Here is a 16,936-nt window from a genome sequence, read left to right as displayed (position 1 = left end):
GGAATGGGAAAGAAGCAACTATTAGAGCGGCTTCAGACTTTTTGATGCCAAGATTCAGTCACTTCCAAGCACCTTTGATCAACACCCTCTACTGCTTAAAAATCTGTTTGATCTCTAGTACCTAGAGAAAAATCTAAAAATCTTGGTATTCGAGGCATTCCCGTTTTCCTTCACGTATGATAGCTGGTATTCAAAAAAATGATAGCTATGTGCCGACCTTGATGCTCAGGCCTTGATATGCATTATCTTGAATGTGAGGTAGGTACTATCTCTGTACATCTGACAGGCTCAAAGAGGTTAATGTGCCTGAAGCCTCACAGCAAATATGCTAAAACCCCTGCTTTTAACAATTATACTGCAGGAATTCCCTGGCGGTCCAGTGGTTAGGACTCGGCGCTTTCATTGTGGTGGCCCAGGTTCAGTCCCTGGTCAGGGAACTAAGATCCCGCAAGCCGCATGGCCAAAAAAAAAAAAAAAAATTATACTGCACACCCCCCACCCTATACCCGACTCCTCCCCCCAAACCCCCAGCCCATCCAAAGCAAAATGAACCATGTTCACTGCATGGGCAGAGTGAGCTGTCAAGCTGCCTTCTCCCATCTATTTAATTCAGAATGCCCCCTCTGATCCAGCTTATAGGCTACTGCACACTCTCTAAAGACTTCTAACCCCCTTCGCCCAATCCCTGAATTTCAAGAGCACTTCATTAGTTCCTTTCCTGTGGCACTGTATATTTATCACGTCTTTTATGACCACCTTTATCACAAGTTCCTATTTCCCCCACTAGTCTCAATTTCATGGAAAGAAGTCAATTTGGTTCATCTGGGTCTTCAGTACTAAATACAGTGCTTGGCACAGAGCAGGCACTCAGAAAACAGTTGAAATAAAAGCACCAAGGATATTTGTCCCTAGAGGGTCAGCTGACAAAATCGGGGCGGTGGGGGTGGATATGCCTGTCGAAGCCTTCATAACTGCACACAGGTTAAACTATAAAATCTGCTTGCCATGAAGCGGGGTTGTACGGAGAGGATGAGAAGGGAAAACGGGTACATCGTAATTGGCAGCGCCTGTGTGTATTATCATTAGGTACAGAGAATCTGAGGAGTTAGCCATCCCCATCTCACAAATCAGGAGTGATGCTCGGAGAAGGGTGTGCCTCGCCTGAGCCTGGGGCAGGGTGGTTACGATGAAGGGCTGGGACCAGGTGCGATGGAGGAGGCCTTATCACATGGCCCCAGCAGACTTCTGTTGAAAGGAGTTAGCTCTTTAAGCTTCGCAGGGGCCCCGGGAGGGGTAATGCAAAGAGGAGTCAGGGGCCCAGGATGCCAGGTGTGCACTCAGGGCTCTTAAAATCCTGTGGTGGCACTCTGGCTGCTGTTCCCACCGGATGGAAGGAAACGGACTAGGGGTGGGGTTGGGGCGGAAGGGGCACGCTACAGGCCAGAGCTTTAAGGATGCAAAGCAGATGGCGCCCGAGGCCCCAAAGCGGGGCGGAGACCGGAAGCATCCCGGCCCCACCCCAGCCCTGGGCTCCACACCCTGGTCTGAAAATGCCCGAGAACCCACTCCCGGGTTCCCGCCCCTCACAGGGCTTGCACCAACGTGCCGGGGGCCACCATTTCCCAAACTGCTAGGTGCACGCAGGCGCCGGAAGACCCGGCCCACCCCAGCCTGGGCCCACAATGCTCCGGGAAGCACAGCTTCCGGTCCCTTGACGCCTTTTCTCTAGGGACTGCAGTCCATCGCGGGTGTAGAAGATTTGGGGCCGGGGCGACCTTCCATCTCCCCCAGACCGTAACAGCGGTGCTCCAGGGCCCCCTCAGCAGTCGCGCACCCACCTGGTTAGCCTCCTTTGCCGACTGGCGGGAGGGGCGGGGCCACGCTGTGTCTCCACCAATCAGAACCGCAGTGTTGGGCTGGTGAGGGGCGGGCCCCAGGCTCCTACCAATCACAGCCTGTCTACCCTGGGCGGCGGTCCAGGAGCCTTTGAGGCACACTAAGCATGTCTGTCTTCTGGGAAGTGCGTTTGTTTGCTCCAGGAGCTGGCGACCGTGGCTGGGTTAGCGCTTTCATCCTAGGGAATGTAGGTCACCTGGGACACCTTATCGCGCATAAGGTGACGTCTACGGTTTGTGACGAAAAGGGGTAAATAGGTAACGGGGCTGCTCCCAGACTCCCTTCTTTTCCAGTGCTTAGCTCACTGACAGTTCTGTGAGATCCTTTGCATATCTTGGGCTCAAAAGTCTCCTCTCCCTGGAAACCTGCATCAGGTTCTCCCGCTGGACCCCACACTGTCCTGTATTTCCTCCATCAAAGCCCTCTCCACACTGTGCAGTTGACTGTTATTCCACCAGAGTGGGGAGGCAACTGCTAAGTCATTCCTTTGTCGCCAGTTCCCACCACAGACTGATAGGATTGTTGAGTGAATTTAGACCTAAAGAAGTTCCACGATCTGAGCTCTTCCACTGCAGTTTTAGGGAGAAAATCCAACAATTCAGCAAGTGTTCTTAATAATGGTGAGAGAATATTCATTCTCTTCTGTGAAAACTACATTTTAATGCCCTCTTTCTCATTCTATGATTTTTATTTCTTAAGTCTCCTACAGATCTGACCCCTTCTGTCCACTGCAATCGCTGACCCTAGTTCAGACCACTCATCATCTCTCTGGGGATCACTGCAGCACCTCCTCACTGTTCTCTCTGCTTCTTGTCTCTTTCCCCTCATTCTCCACACTGCAATCTTGGTGATCTTTCTAAAAGGCAACTCTAGTCATGTTTCTCTTCTACTTAAACATGGGTTTCCTGGGTTCCCATTTCCCTCAGGATAATGTCCAGCTTTCTTAGCCTGGAAATTCAAGGCCATTTGCAATCAGTTTCTAGCTCTCAGATGCAGCCTCCCCTCTCAGCCCTGCCCCCCACCCCACCGCAACCATCCTCCGGGCATTGATCACCCTGTCCTCTGACCTCCACATACTCCTTCCCCTGTGGGTCTTTGGGGTTCCCTCCGCACAGGCTGTTCTCCCAGCTACTCTTGCGTTCCACCAGGTGACCATACCCCATCACAGCCCAAGGAGTTGGCTGAGGAAGCTCCTACTTGGGGGCTGGCCCACCTGTTTCTTGGGACATTGCTGCCAACTAGTGGCTGTTGTGTGAATGTTTAGGTCAGGGCTGGTTTTAACTCAACCTTTCATGGGTTCAGAGAGAATTGACTGCTTTGGCGATAACCCTTCACTGGGACTATTACAATAAATCCATTTGGTAATCCCATCCCCAGCACCCCAGAATGACTTCCTAAAGCAGTGTCTGAGCACATTACTCTACAGCTTAATGCTCCCCACTGTCTCATGGTAAAGTCCAAATTCCATAACCAAGCAGTCAAGATCTTTCACATTTGGGTCCTTGGAGACCTTATCTCCCAAAATGCTCCTTTAACACCCTAAGATCCAGCTAAGCTGATGTACTCAGCGGTCCCTGGACAGCTCCTCACCTAACTATCTAATCTTAAAACTTTTTGTTCAATCTCCTTCTTTCTCCAGGTCTGCCTTTGGTCTCTCCATAAGGCTGTTTGATCTCAAAAAAAGACCAAATTAACAGTCACTTTCTCTATGAAGCATTTGTTCATTCCTTCAACTGTTACTTAACTGAACACACACTCTTTGCCAAACTTTCTCCTCAGCTGTGTGGTGTCTTGCAAAGAACATGGTTTCTAGAGTCAGACAGAGTTGATTTCAGATCGAGGCTCTGCTACTTAGCTGAATAACCATGGGTAAGTCACTTCACCTTTCTGATCTTCAATTTCCTCATCTGTTGTGATATTAAGATGAAATAAGATAATGTGTGTGTGATGCAGGTGTCAGTTAGAGTTACTCCATATTCCCCCTTCCACCCCCTTCATAAAGTCTGGTACTCACCCCCCAGGTTTCTGTGAATTCCCAGGGATCTCTTCCCTTCTCAGGGTCATCTCTGGCTCTGATGGTCGGCATCTCCTAAACCGCCTGGTGCAGGGTTCCCAGTGCAAGCTCTTTCCTGTCATGGAACCCATATCTTTTCATTAGTTTCACTTCATTCATTTATTGAGCACCTGCTGGGCGCCAGGCATTGTTCTAGGGCTGGGGATACAGCAGCAAACAAAACAAAGATTTGCCTTCATGGAGCTTACATTCTGGTGGGGAAAACCCAGCAATCAACAATCAACAAGTGCATAATAAAGTATGAGATGGTGATTTGTGTTATGGGGAAGAAAAGGCAAACCAAAGAATAGAAGATGATGGATGTGAGGGTGGGGTGGGTGGCTTGATTTTAGATGAGATAATTTGACGGTCTCCCTGAGGGAGTGATATTTGAAGAAATGTGAATGAAGTAAGGGAGCAAATCGTACACATAATCTGGGGGAAAGGCTTTTCTAAGCCAAGAGAACAGCAAGTCCAAAGGTACAAAGGCAGGACCATGTCTGGTGTGTTGAAGGACAAGCAAGGAGGCCAGGATGGCTGGACCAGGGTGACAGGGAGATGAGGGCAGTGAGGTGGCAGGATGCTAGATCATGTAGGGCCTCATATATCACATGAGGACTTTGGGTTTTGTTTTGGGTTTTTTTTTTAATGTAAGAAGAAACTTCCCAGTTTTGATATTTTGTTTGTGTTCATTATAATATGCAGTTATGCTCAGCAGGTTAGTTATCATAGAGTTAGTGAGCAAATCCACCCTCCTATGACATACTTTACAACTTGGAGGGGACCTATATTGCAACACATATAGTTTTCTATAATGAAAATATAGTTGTAAGGTGAAAACAACCCATGGAAGATAATTATGAAAACAAACCTCTGACTCTTACAGAAATTTCATTGCCTTTCCCAGTAACGAGTCTTGGAAATTTCTACTGCTCTGCAAGATAGAAATAAGTATAAAGAATAAGTACTAAGTTTCACAGCGGCGCACTTGTGGCGGGAATCGGGAGGAGCAGGAGACAGCAAGGATAGGCCCACGAAAACGAAGAAATGGAGCAGCCTGTGCAAAAAGGAAAGGAAAACCGCCCTTTGGGAGGGGGCGAAGGCCACCAGCCAGCGGGAAATAATAGACGGGGACAGGCTCGCCAACTTGCCCCTAATTTCTGATGGGCCGTACCCAATAGGCAGGTCAAAGATGGGATGGGTGGAGATGGAGATTATATGGAAATGTTCATGAAGAAATGAGCGAAATCAGGAGAAAACTTAGGGAGCTGCAGTTGAGGAATTGTCTACATATCCTTATGGGGGAGCTCTCTAATCACCATGACCATCATGATGAATTTTGCCTTATGCATTGACTCCTGCCATTTTCCATGAGATTAATACTGTGATTCCCACTGTTGTTCTCTTTTTTCTTGCATTTTCCTGATACGCCTTTTCTGATCCATTTGCTGTGAACCTTACGTAATTTCCATGTCAGGTGGGTTCTGTGTTACCAGCTTCTAATTGGAGATTGCCTTGGCACCCAATCTAAGTTTCTGTCAACAGTAGAGTTTCACCCATTTGCATGGAAAATGTGAAGTTAATAAAGCAATTAAAAAGCAAAAAAAAAACCCCAAAAAACAAGAATAAGTATAAATTTAACCTAACCTTTATAAGAACTGGGAAGTAGATATTCTCTCTCCTCCCTCCTTTCTTTCTAAGCAGAGGGTACAAGATCTATTGGTGTTTTGAACTTTCAAAAGCACTTGTGTCAACAGGCTTCACTCAGAGTTTCTCAGAAAGTACCATTGATACTCGTGGCCTAGGGTTTAAAATCTAATTTTAAACGAGGAAACTCAAAGTACTTGGGGCCTATAATTTATTTCCTTAAACCCTACTGCAGACTGTGGTGTAATTATGGCATGTCTTAGTTCCCCCACCTCCACCCCAGCCTGTTGACCCCCCATCTTGACGTCTGGTTCCCAGTGGTAAACCCTCAAAGAAGCTGAGGGTAGAGGTTAGAAGTGTGGGCTCTGGGGTCATATTGCCCAGGCAAGAATCCCCATCACTTTTTGTCTGTTTGTTTTAAAATGAATTTATTAAAGAATAGTCTTAGGAAGGCAACAGTGTTTGATTTGTCATTAAAAAGAAAGCTCTGTTTCTTCATGATGTATAATAAATGTAATGTAAGAGGGTACAGAGTTATAAGCTTCTTGCTACTGGAATTCTCTGATAGTACGGCACAGTGTAGTCATTTCTGCAATGCTAGAATAAATTTGTTAAAAAGTCTCCTATGCTTCTCTTCGAAAAGAGATGAACAATAACAGGATGGCATTAAAAAGCCAATTTTTTTCTATTCATTCTGTGGTATTGGAGCCAGTATTTTTACCATCACAGCCTACACTTTTTAAAATTATTTATTTATTTATTTGGCTGTGCCGGGTCTTAGTTGCAGCACATGGGATCTTCATTGCCGCGTGCAGTATCTTCGTTGCAGCATGCAGGATCCTTAGTTGCAGCCTGCAGGATCTATTTTGGTTGCGGCGTGCAGAAACTTTAGTTGCAGCATGCGCAACTCTTAGTTGTGGCATGTGGGATCTAGTTCCCTGACCAGGGATCGAACCCAGACCCCCTGCCTTGGGAGCACAGAGTCTTAGCCACTTGTCCACCAGAGAGGTCCCACTCACAGGCTACAATTTTCACTTTATCAAGTTCTGTCACCTCTCTGAATTCAACATCGTTCAATACAAAAGTCCACACATTATCGCAGAATCTGTACATATTTAGAGAGCCCTTCAATCCTGCAGATAATGTTTCAGACATTTGAAATCTCAGTAACCCTTTAGGGAAGGTAGCCAAACATACATAGGCCTGGAATTGACTCTGTTCCTGACCTTCTGTACCAACACTGAATATATAGCCTTATCAAACCGAAGTAAAACTTGAAGGGCAAGTTTGGGGGTAATCTGTTGAGATTGCATGAGCTCATCGAGGCTCTCCTGAAGACTGTTTCCCGAAGTGGTATTTCTGTACAACTGATGTGCCATGGCTTAGGAGGGAGAAATTCTTTTTCTTATTCAGGCTTACACTGATGTCCTGTGGAAGAGGCGCTTCCTGCCTCGGAGAGAGCCAAGAGAAGCTGCACGGCCAGGAGCCCAGCAGGACCACCCTCCCCCCCACCTCTCCCATCACCTTCTATTGTCTTTTTACAGAGGTGGGAGTGGAGGCTGACAGAGGGCACAGTTAATAACACGTACCCCACAGAACTGTGAGGATTAGGCAAGACCAAGTTGGTATACTCTTAATGTGGTGCTTGATTATAGAAATGGTAAAAATTAGGAGCTATTTTTATTTTCTGATAACGTTATTTCTCCATCCCTGTCATATTCTTTGAGCTCTGTTTACTATTGGCCAAGATTATAGCTAGCTAATCTTCCTAACTAAATGCCTACTAGGAAAAAGCCAGGGTGAGTGAGGCTTCTCCCCTATCTCTGCTTGGAGGTTACATATATTTATGGCCACAGTGATCCCTGGTAGCTGAGTTTCTATCTTTAATACCAGTAATGGCTAGTATTTAGATAGCGAGTGCTATTTGTCAAGCACTGTCCTAAATCTGTGACATGTATGAATACATTGGATCCTTACAAACACCCTAGGAGGTGGACACTATTATACCCATTGTATAGATGAGGCAGCTGCACTTGGGCCACCAACACAAACCACACTCTGTAAGTGGCCTCTTATTTCCATTCACACCTATGGGTGGACATGGCCTCTTTTGCAATCAAACCAAGAGAGAAAAACAGTCTTATCTCCCGTTACTCTGCCTGATAAAAAGGCAGTTATTATTTCCACTTATTGCTGAACAAATCAAGACACAAAGAAGTCAAGCAGTTCTTTTCTTGTCACATCATCATCCCCAGGGGCAATGCTATATGCTGTCTGCCAAGCACAACTGCTTAAGCACATGAAGTGCAATGGGTAAAGACATGATTTTGAAATAGAAAGCACAGCATTTTAATCTAAGTAATGCTGCATATTGACTCTGACCTCTCTTAGACTCAGTTTCTTTATCTATGAAATGATGATAATAAGTGAATCTACATCACAGGTTTGTGAGTATTGAATGGGGAAAGACTTATAGTACCTGGCTCATAGCAAGTGCTCATTCAATGGTTACTATAATCATTTTGTTTGTTTATTTGTTTTTAATTCTTTTTTTAATTGAAGTATAATTGATTTACAATGTTGTGTTTTATTATTATTGTATTATTATACAGCCAACCTATGTTGGCTCTCTTAAAAACCAATTAGAACAAAAGCAACTTGGTCAAAATCTGTACATTTGTTTGTTCTTTTATTTTGGGGCAATAGATGCTGGAGCTTGGGCAAGCTTTAGCCTTTCATTTTATACTTTCAAAAATCATGTCTAGGGCTTCCCTGGTGGCGCAGTGGTTGAGAATCTGCCTGCCAATGCAGGGGACACAGGTTCGAGCCCTGGTCTGGGAAGATCCCACATGCCGCGGAGCAACTGGGCCCGTGAGCCACAACTACTGAGCCTGCGCGTCTGGAGCCTGTGCTCTGCAACAAGAGAGGCCGCGATAGTGAGAGGCCCGCACACTGCAATGAAGAGTGGCCCCCGCTCACTGCAACTAGAGAAAGCCCTCGCACAGAAACGAAGGCCCAACACAGCTAAAAATAAATTAATTAATTAAAAAAAAGAAAAAAATCATGTCTAACTCTTTGAGACATATTTTCAGAGGCAGGCCCTATTAGGGGTATTTTATATCAGGACATTTATGGAAAAAGGTGTATTGTTCTCTGAGTAAACTGAAATAACTCCTCAACCAAGTTGACTTCCTCCACACTCTTCTCATTTCATCCTTCACACTCAGGTCTGGGATTATGGCTCCTCCCTGCTGGATGGCCTTGATGACTGCACACTGCAGAAAGAATACCTAGCCTGCCATTTAAAACTCTGTACTCTCTGGCCTGCTTTTTCTTACACCCTTACCTCTGCTAATACCCCTAGTAATCTGTAACCTTTTTTGATTTAAAGTCTATTTTGTCTTTTTGCTCTCTTTTGCTTACTATTTCCATGGAATATCTTTTTCCATCCTTTCACTTTCAATCTACTGTATTCGTGTCCTTGGATCTAAAGTGAGTCTTTTCAGAGGAATGGATAAAGAAGGTGTGGTACATATGTACAACGGAATATTACTCAGCCATTAAAAAGAATGAAATAATGCCATTTGCAACAACATGGATGGACCTAGAGATTGTCATACTGAGTGAAGTAAGTCAAACAGAGAAAGAGAAATACTGTATGACATCCCTTATATGCAGAATCTAAAAAGAAATGATACAAATGAACTTACTTACAAAATGGAAACAGACTCACAGACATAGAAAACAAACTTATGGTTACCAAAGGGGAAAGGGGGGGTAGGGATAGTTAGGGAGTTTGGGATCAACATGTACACACTGCTATATTTAAAATGGATAACCAACAAGGACCTTACTGTATAGCACAGGGAACTCTGCTCAATGTTATGTGGCAGCCTGGATGGGAGGGGAGTTTGGGGGAGAATGGATACATGTATATGTATACTCCAATATAAAATAAAAAGTTTAAAAAAATAAAAAATAAATAAAGTGAGTCTTTTGTAGACAGCATATAGTTGGATTATGTGTTTTCTATCCATTCTGCCAGTCTCTGTCTTTTGATTAGAGAACTTAATCCATTTACATTTAAAGCAATTTGTGATAAGGAAGGACTTACTTCTGTCATTTTGCTACTTGTTTTCTATATGCCCCATAGCTTTTTGTCCCTCATTTCCTGTGTTACTGTCTTCTTTTGTGTTTAGTTGATTTATCTGTAGCAAAACATTTGCATTCCTTTCTCATTTTCTTTTGTTTATATTCTATAGTTCTTTTCTTTGTGATTATCATGGGAACTACATTTAACATCCTTAACTTATAACATTCTAATTTTAATTTATAACAACTTAACTTCAATAAGATACAAAAACTCTGCTCCTTTACATCTCCATCCCCACCCCTTTTGATGGTTGATGCCACAGAATTACATCTTTATATACTGTGTGCCCCAAAACATAAACTAATAATTCTTTTAAATTCATTAGTCTCTTAAATTATGTCAAAAACGAAATTTGGAGTTTCAAACCAAAGTTACAAGAATACTAGCTTTTAGACTAATTGGATTTTTTTCTTTAAATGTATTAGTCTCTTAAATCATGTTGAAAGCAAAATATGCAGTTACAAACCATTGTTACAATAATACTAGCTTTTGTGATTGCCCATGTATTTACTTCTGTTGAGATTTCTATTTCTCTATATGGCTCCAAGTTATTGTTTAATGTCCTTGCATTTCACATTGCAGGACTCCCTTGAGCATCTCTTGCAGATCAAGTATAGAGATTGATTTCTTCAGCTTTTGTTTATTGGGGAATGTCTTAATTTCTCCCTCACTTTTGAAGGCCAGTTTTGCCAGATACAGGATTCTGGCTCACAGTTTTTTCCCTTGAACACTTCGAATATGTTGGCCCACTGCCTTCTAGCCTCCAAAGTTTCTCATGAGAAATCTGCCAAAAATCTTATTGAGGCTCACTTTTGTGTGATGATTTGCTTCTGTCCCGCTGCTTTTATATCTCAATGTGAGTCTCTGAGTTCATCTTACCTGGAGTTCATTGAGCTTGTTAGATGTTTATATTCATATTTTTCACCAAATTTGGGAAGTTTTCAAACATTGTTTCTTCAAATATTCTCTCTGTCCCTTTCTCTCTCTTGTCATGCTGGGTCTCCTGCAATGCATATAATCAGTCTGCTTGATGTTGTCCCACAGTTCCCTTAAGCTCTGTTCACTTTTCTTTAACCTTTTTTCTTTCTGTTCCTCAGACTCAACAATTTCTATTGTCCTATCTTCAAGTTCACTGATTCTTTCTTCTGCCTGCTCAAATGTGCCTTTGAATCTCTCTAGTGAATTTTTCATTTCAGTTATTATACCTTTTTGGCTCCAGAATTTCTTTTTGGCTTCTTTTTAGGTTTTCTATCTCTTTATTGATATTTCCATTTTGTTCATAGATTACTTTCTTGACTTTCTCTACATCTCCCTTTAGTTCTTTAAGCATCTTTAAGACAAGTGTTTTAAGTCTTTTCTAGTAGATTTGCCATCAGGCTTTTTTCAGGGACAGTTTTTGTTGGTTTTTAAAATTTTTTTATTTTTATTTTTATTTTTTGAATGGGCCATGATTTCTTGTTTCTTTGTATGCCTTGTGATTTTTTATTGTTGTTGAAAACTGGACATTTGAATCTAATAATGTGGTAACTTTGGAAATCATATTCTCTCCCATCCCCAGGACTTGATGGATTTGTTTGTTTGTTTTTGTTTTATTGTTGTAGGCTGTCTCTGTGCCAGTGATCAGCCTGAGATGTAAACTTAAGGTCTCCTCAGGTCTTTTCTGGACCTGCATCTTTCCCTGGGTATGTACAGTCACATTGTAATTTTCCCCATATATACAGTTGTTTTTGAATCTCCTAGTCTTTAATGTCTGGGCTCCAAAAGGCGAAAAAGAAAAATGAAAGGCAGGAAAAGGGTGCTGGTCCTTTAAGTCACCTGGAAGTCACTTGAACCAGAGGAGGAGCGGCTTGTGACAGTGGGGGAAGATACAACAACAATAGCTGCCCTTCTCTTTGTTTGCACCTCTGTGATCAGAAGCAGCAATCAATTGCCATTTACAGCAACATGGATGGACCTACAGGCTGTCATACTGAGTGAAGTAAGTCAGACAGAGAAAGACAAATATGATATTGCTTATATGTGGAATCTAAAAAAAATGGTACAAATAAACTTATTTACAAAACAGAAATAGAGTCACAGACATAGAAAATAAATGTATGGTTACCAGGCGGAAAAGGGGAGAAGGGATAAACTGGGAGATTGGGATTGACATATACACAGTATTTTTTTTAAGATTTTTTAAATATTTATTTTATTTATTATTATTTATTTTTGGCTGCGTTGGGTCTTCGTTGCTGTGCACAGGCTTTCTCTAGTTGCAGCAAGTGGAGGCTACTCTTTGTCCTGGTGCGCAGCCTTCTCATTGCAGTGGTTCTCTTATTGCAGAGCACGGGCTCTAGGTGCGTGGGCTTCACTAGTTGTGGCACACGGGCTCAGTAGTTGTGGCTCGCGGGCTCTAGAGCACAGGCTCAGTAGTTGCTCTGCAGCATGTGGGATCTTCCTGGACCAGGGCTCGAACCCGTGTCCCCTGCATTGGCAGGTGGATTCTTAACCACTGTGCCAGCAGGGAAGCCCCTATACACATTATTATATATAAAATAGATAACTAATAAGGACCTACTGTATAGCACAGGGAACTCTACTCAATGCTCTGTAATGACCTATATGGGAAAAGAATCTAAAAAAGAGTGGATATATGTATATGTATAACTGATTCACTTTGCTGTTCACCTGAAACTAATACAACATTATAAACCAACTATACTCCAATAAAAATTATTTTAAAAAAAGAAAGAAGCAGCAGCAATCAGAGCACAGATCCCCAATATTTGGAGGACAGTGTCCTTTTTATTCACCATGGCTCCCACTAGCTCTGTGTAGGTTACTCCAAGAAATGTGTGTGTTGCCTGCCATGAGGCTGCAGTGGAGGATGAGTACCTGCTACTGTGCTAAGAGCTGAAATTGACCAAAATTAACTGCTATTTATCATCGAAGCCTTCCCCTGGAAGTTGCAGGCCTTCAGCAGACTCCAGCCAGATCTCCAAAATAGTTACATCAGACAGATTCTGCCAGTTCAATTGTTGTCTTGGTGGGGAAACATATTCCAGGTGCTTCCTACTCTGCCATCTTCCCAGAATCCTCCCTCTATAATTCTTTTTATATTGAATACATCGTTGGATTCCATTTACAAATATTTTGTTGAGAATTTTTGCATCTATGTTCATGAGAGATATTTTTCTGTATTTGTAAGGTCTTTGTCTAGTTTTGGTATTAGCATAATGCTGATATCATAGAATGAGTTAGGAAGTAGTCCTTCTTGATTCTGTCTTCTGGAGGAATTGTAGAAAATAGATATAATTTCTTCCTTAAATATTTGGTAGAATTCACCAATGAAGCCATCTGGGCCTGGTGCTTTCTGTTTGGGGAAGTTATTAAATATTGATCAATTTCTTTAATAAATATAAGCCTACTCAGATTGCCTGTTTCTTCTTATGTGAGTTTTGATAGTTTTTACCTTTCAGGGAATTGGCCCATTTCATCTAGATTATTAAATTTGTGGGCATAGAATTGCTCATATTCCTTTATTATCCTTTTAATGTCCATGGGATCAGATGCCCCCTTTTTCACTTCTGATATTAGTAATTTGTGTCCTCTTTTTTCTCAGTTAGCCTAGCTACAGGCTTATCAATTTTATTCATCTTTTCAAAGAACCAGGTTTTGATCATTTTCTCTATTGATATCCTGTTTTCAATTTCATTGATTTCTGCTCTAATTTTTATTATTTCTTTTCTTCTGCTTACTTTTGATTTAGTTTTCTCTTCTTTTTCTAAACTTCCAAAGGTAGAGCTTAGATTATTGAGTTTACAGCTTTCCTTTTTTCTAATATATGCTATTCAGTGCCATCAAAGCCCTTCTTTTGCTACATCCCACAAATTTTGATAAGTTGTGTTTTTCATTTAGTTCAAAACATTTTAAAATTTCTCTTGATGTTTCTTCTTTGGCCTGTGTGTTGTTTAGAAGTTTTGTGTTATTTAAAGTTTATTTAATACTTTAAATTCCATGTATTTTGGGATTGTCTAGCCATTTCTCTGTTGTTGATTTCTAGTTTAATTCCACTGTGGTCTGAGAGCACTCACTCTATGATTTCTATTCTACTCCTGAGTGCTCCAAGCCGTGCCAGCTTGGGAGAAGGGCTATTGTGAGTGAAATGAAATGGTTCCTCTTATCTGTTTCAATGTAGCTGTTCTTGGCTTTTAGTTTGCCTGGGTACTGTGAGTTTCTTAACTGGTTTCTGGAATTCTCATAAAGGCTTTTTGGACTGTATATTATTGTTAAGTCAATGTCTCTGTTGGGGAAGGGAGTCTGGGCTTCTTATTTTACCATCTTGCTGTCATCACTCTTCTTAGATTAATTTTTGTAAAGAGTACACCTGGAAGCTGAGGATCTTTACATTGATTCCCTTTAAGCTAAATATGCTCACATACCTCTTGGAAAGTTTTTGTGAACCCCCAGGGGTATGCACACCCAGTTTGAAGACAACTTTTCTGGAGGGTCCAGATTAGTATTCCTCTGGCTTCGCTTGGGGTTGTGTTTTCTAACTCTGCCCCTGTTGTGCTGACAGGGTGCCAGCTCCCTATTCAGGTTCTCTTCCATCCCCTACCTGGGGCATCTGGGTCAAGGGAACTGTCTGGCAGGCCTTGAGTGATGAGTGATGGGCAGCCGTCCTGGGCCCATATGTAACAGCAGCAGGGTTACCATTTGACCAGGAGGGCAGGCTATTCCCTCTTCACCCTCAAGAAGCTCTCCATGTTTACCTCAGACCCACATACACTGAGAAACGAGTATCATGGTGGGCTGCCTTCTATCACTAGCCTCTCCCTCCAGGAAGGTAGGAGGGAAAAGGAATGAGCTGTTCTCTCATAGAGCCTGGATGGCTCCTTCTCCAGCTCTACTCCTGTTTTCCCACACTTCCTATGCAAGCCTTGGCTTCTGAATGACCACAGTCAGGTTTTCAGAATGGGTGAAGTTTGATAAAGATGCCTTCCTCTGAACAGCCAAAGTAAAAAGTGTGATCAACTCTATTTCACAAAGTCTCAAGCTCAGGCAACCTGCACACCCTCCCTCTGGAACTAAGCAGTACCCTTTCCATGTCTGTAGACATGCTGTTTCTGGGACAATGCTCCATTCCTTTGGGTGTCTGGAAGCATGGTCTCTGCTTTGTCCCAATTTGCCCCATATGTCTGTGGTTTTGTGGGTATCTGGGTCTGTTTGTGACTAGGTTCTTCACACTCTGAAGTGGTGGTGTTAACCCTGAGCCAGGACCTGGGCCTGCTCTGGGAGCCTTTTGACCTGCCTACTCCCCAAGCCCCAGGCCTTGGGTATAAGTAACTTGATGGGGGTGCTCAATTAATGGAAACTAAAAACCTTAAACCCAATCAACATTACACTTGATAACCCCAAGCCTCTCCAGGACTCAACCCATTACCAAGGGCTCTATGGTGGCCCATTCTAACATGGATCTGGGCCGAAACCAAATCACATTAACCAACACCTTCCATCTGTCTCTTCCTCTAGGCTGGTTGCTCCTTGAAGGCCACTGGAACACTGTCCCCAACAGGAATCAGCCTAACACAAAGAAGTTATCAATAAGTGTCTGGTGAATTTGACTTACCCTCCTTATACTACATAGCTACCACCCACAATACCATAAAAACATAAAAACACTTGCCCATCTTCCTTATTTCTCTTCTGAGGTAACCCAGGCTCCTGTAATCTGGGTTTCATTCATTTAGATGAATGCCTGAACAGCTTTTATTTTGGTCACTGATGAAAGGAAAGACAGATATCCCTGCTCTCAAAATGCAATAATGGGAAGAATAAAGGATACACAGTTAAGTTATAGTGTTGTAACGTGATTCCTGGCCAAAAGGAAGAGACTATGTCAGCAGTACATGTGAATGATATAGTGAGGTACTTAAGTAAGAGAGAAGTTTGCCCACTGTAGTGGACATCTGTTTTTGCCGCCTGTCATCCAATCACCCTTCTCTAGGACTGCTCCCTCCCTACTCTCAGCCCACGTGTTTGTGGTGGATTTGACTCCACCTCCAACTCTAGGGGTCAACCTGAGACCCCAAGCATGGCCATTTAAAACATCACATTTCCTCGGTCACAGTAATTAGTTCCAGAATAGACCCATGAGCTAATCAGAGTCAGTGAGATGCAATGATTCCTTTGTGGGAACACTGGGAGAGAGGCAGCCACATTTTCTAGCTGTCCTTGAGCCCAGAGGGATAGCACCAGTCGTCTTGCTCCACAAGAAAGCCTGTGTCTGAATGGAGTAAACAGACAGATGGACAGAGAGAAGCAGGGTTTGAGTCTCTAGCAACCCTGCCTGAAGCCAGAATTTTCTTTCACATGAGCCAGTAAAGTCTCTTTCCTTGAGCTGAAATTGACCACTTAGCTGTGAAGTCAACCTATAATGCATATGAGCAGACATTGATTAAGTCACTAAATAGTTTACTTAATTATTCCGAAGTCATTTGACTTTTCAGGAGGTTGATCCATCAGGGAAACCACATGCACACTGGTTAAGAGCACTGGCTTTAAAAGCCACACACGCATGGAGTTGATTCCTGTTTTCTTAACCTTTCTGAGCTTCCATTTCTTCATCAGTTAAATGCAGATAATAATAGTGTTGATGTGATTTTTTTTCATGTCTGAGGGCAGATTTTTGTGAGCACAAAAGACTACAGCATTTTAAGTTCTAAATTAATATTAAATTTTTTCATCTACAAACTCAAAACCTTGGCTTTATTTAAAACTTAAAAGTTCAACTTACAAATATATTATTCTATTTATAAATTGATTATATTTATATAAAAATAATGATTAGGCTTAAGGGGATCTTTTATTATTGTTCCGGTAACTCAGGCAGAACAATTAAACTGTTAAACAATCCCATTTTTAAATTTATAAAATGTAATTTCATTAAACATTGTAAACTGAATATAAATTTCATGTATTCTCTTTTCATTTTACACCCATCATATGCATGCTCAATCAAGTTTCATCTCTAGTGAGCAAATTCTTCCCAAGTACTTAACAAAAATTTGTTACATATATATAAATAACATATAGATCAGGATTTCTCTGGTGGCGCAATGGTTAAGGATCCTCCTGCCAATGCAGGAAACACAGGTTTAAGCCCTGGTCCGGGAAGATCCCACATGCTACAGAGCAACTAAGCC

At 42.4% G+C, this 16,936-nt stretch overlaps 1 protein-coding gene and 1 pseudogene across 8 annotated transcripts in view; one reads left to right on the top strand and one right to left on the bottom strand.

The window, feature by feature from the left end:
• Window positions 1-16,936, bottom strand: part of ZNF691 (zinc finger protein 691) — a 79,739-nt gene that overhangs the window by 25,317 nt on the left and 37,486 nt on the right. For 7 of the 8 annotated variants that reach the window (XR_009502831.1, XR_009502833.1, XR_009502835.1 and 4 more), the window contains exons 3-4: window positions 4,821-4,883; window positions 3,911-4,025 (exon numbers count right to left, since the gene is read on the bottom strand). The gene's annotated coding sequence lies outside the window, so the exon portion shown is untranslated. Of the gene's footprint in view, window positions 1-3,910; window positions 4,026-4,820; window positions 4,884-10,628; window positions 10,724-16,936 lie in introns of those variants that run through there. The other variant, XR_009502834.1, reaches the window with a different exon arrangement.
• On the top strand, window positions 4,975-5,413 carry LOC132364573 (protein BEX3-like; annotated as a pseudogene).

The sequence above is a fragment of the Balaenoptera ricei genome, chromosome 1 (genome assembly GCF_028023285.1).
Source record: "Balaenoptera ricei isolate mBalRic1 chromosome 1, mBalRic1.hap2, whole genome shotgun sequence".
Taxonomy (NCBI): domain Eukaryota; kingdom Metazoa; phylum Chordata; class Mammalia; order Artiodactyla; family Balaenopteridae; genus Balaenoptera; species Balaenoptera ricei.
The sequence above is the reverse complement of the archived record's forward strand: the minus strand, read 5'-3'. Positions and strand labels throughout refer to the sequence as shown.